Source organism: Notothenia coriiceps, unplaced genomic scaffold (assembly GCF_000735185.1).
Source record: "Notothenia coriiceps isolate Sejong01 unplaced genomic scaffold, NC01 NC01_scaffold00035970, whole genome shotgun sequence".
In the NCBI taxonomy this organism is placed as follows: Eukaryota; Metazoa; Chordata; class Actinopteri; order Perciformes; family Nototheniidae; genus Notothenia; species Notothenia coriiceps.
The window spans coordinates 7,312-10,078 of record NW_011368671.1 but is presented as its reverse complement, the minus strand read 5'-3'; positions in this window follow the sequence as shown (position 1 = coordinate 10,078).

Here is a 2,767-nt window from a genome sequence, read left to right as displayed (position 1 = left end):
CTGGCAGACCGTTCACATGCAGAAAAACCTTCATAACACACAAGGGGACGGGTAATAACCAGAAAAGCATGACATGGGACCTTTAAATAGAAAAAGTATCTGAATTCTACATCTAAAAAGCCCAGATACTTGCATATCAACAGTTTCAGTACTTTCTGGTTACCCTTTGCTTCCTGCAGCATTACCAAAAAGACTACAAACTAACTTTATAAACTGGTTGATTTGAACGTTCATAAATAAAAAACGTTGCCTTGTATTTACTCTTAAAGACCTGGCAATAACAAATGTGACACTCTTCTCCAAATACTTTTAAATTGAAGTTATCAAATACGTCCCAAGGCTTAAAAGGTGACTTCAAAAATGTGCAAGTTTGGAGAATCACTGCTATGTTCAGTCAGCAAAAGGTAACATGGATTTAAACTTGTTTTCATTGTGTGCTTCAGATAGTCAACAAGATCACAAACATATGCCTAGATTCATGATTTTAAGAAGACATGTGTAGTTTTAAAAAGGACAATCATGTGAACCAGAAGTGGTGTTAAGCATGCTTGAGGTAACTCTCCCACAAACTGAGCATAGCTTATGCTACGGAAAGATTTTGAGAATTTAGTATCAACTTTTTGAGGTTTTTCCATCACTAAATGTTCATTGCAACTCTTATAGCTCAAGGTCACCATCGCCTCTGTTATCTGGGAAGTTTTACAACTGTTAAACCTGTGGGAGACAGATTTTATATTCATTAGATCTGGGTGGAGTTTAAAGAAAGTAGCATTTAATTATTCAAAGGTCAAGGCACATTAGAAAGGTCAAGGCTGGCAAAAATTGATGAGCCATGATGCTGCTGCTGATGAAGTACCTTTTTAGTATTCCTGCAACTACCTGTGTCAAAACTTCTTCTTCTTCTTCTTCTTCTGAAAGCAGCGTGGACCTGCAGAGTTCTGCGTGGCTCCTCAGCTCTAATGCAGCGAGACGCAGCCCCTGACGGAAGCAGCATGTCCTCTGAGCGAGAGCAATTATGATAAGCATGCGAGCGGAAAGGCTGCAGCATGGAGAGCAGCTTTGATCCGGCAGGCTGCCTATTCAAATCACCGCTAAGACGCCATCCTCCACTAATGTAGAGTCTGGGCATTCAGCAGGCTCCTGAGGGCTCCTCTGTCAAGCGATGCAGCTGTTTCGCCACTTGAAACATCATTTGTTTTCTCCATGCCCTTCCTCCTCATCAAAGGTGAGTGAAGGTGCTTTTGTGAGAGCCGACAGCGGAGTGAAGTTTCCTTTAAAGGGATATTTGCCTCAGTGGTATGTGGACACACAATTAAGCACCACAAAGGCTCTGAGGGAACAGTGAATTTAACTTTCTGTCAGAACACAATGCAACAGTGACGTGCATGGCTGCTGAGGCACTCTTTCAGAGTCAGATTTACAAATATTATATTTTGACCTTAATCGAAATATTCGGCTATTTTCAAAAGCTTTTTTAGTCTGATGCTTCAATTCATTTTAAACAGACCGTTCAACAAAAGGATACCCAACATCTAAATATTGGATTGTTCTCTCTTAGTAAGATCCCATTTTCATTACAATTGTGGTCTTACCTTGACTTGAAGATGAAGTCCATGCTCTCCTTCTGGACAACAATCTCTATTACTTTTGTGTAAAAGTCCTCCTTATCTTCCTGTAATTTCAAAAGTTGTTGTTTGTGTCTACCGTCTCTGTGTAGAATAACAGTAGCAACAAGAACCTGTGGGCTCATGTGCGCCCCCTTCAGTGCGGCAGAGGTTATGGCTGCCTCCCCTGGTGCTTTTTTCATTGCCGTTGTATGATGAGACCAGCGAGCCTAAATATCATATATACGTGAAATAAGTTATTTAGAGACTATGGATGGCGAGGATACATTTAATAAAGGGATCTACAAACATTACATTGGTGACCTACAGTGAGATGGTAACAGGCCTGCGCTTAGTGCCCGCGCTCCAGCCAGTTTCTGTGGGGTGACACATTCTGAGGTAAGGCAGAGCTCATCTGTGCCTCACCTCACCCCACAGTAACTGGCTTGAGCGCGCTCACAAAATAAGTGCCCGCGTTAAATTAGTGCCCGCGCTCCAGCAAATTACTATGGGCTTACGAGAGTCAGAGCTCGTCCCTGCCTCACTTCTCATCGCTACCCGTAGTTGTAGCGGAGCTCGGCAAATTTGCTGATTTTGACTTTAAAAAGCGATTGGAATCATACATAAATCACACTTACATCACAGATCAGTGGAGACATTTTATTATTACTATTTAGTTTTTCTTTAGTTGTTTTTCCGTTACATTGGAGTATGACAGGTGAGGCTCTGCCTCCCCTGCCTCCCCTGACCGCACGTCGCTGCTATATATATTATACTATAGTTATACTATTTAAAATAATATAGGAATACTACAAAGATCTAGATACATAGTGTTACTATTGAAATATTATAGGGCTGCTATAGCTAATAAAATGGCACTACAGAAAAAACTATAGTAATACGATAGCAGGTGAAAAATACTACAGAACACTACCAACTGACTATAGGACACTATACAACTCTTACAGTATACTATAGTTCATTTATAGTTCATTTCGTAAGAGGTGCATACAGCAGACAGTAGCTAGCAGTTTTCGACAGATACAGCCCACTCAAAAATATATTGTTTTATATCAAATGTATTAATATATATATATATATATATTAGCTGTACACTTTACGAATATAATGGTTTTTTATGGGCATCTTTACCATTCAATCTC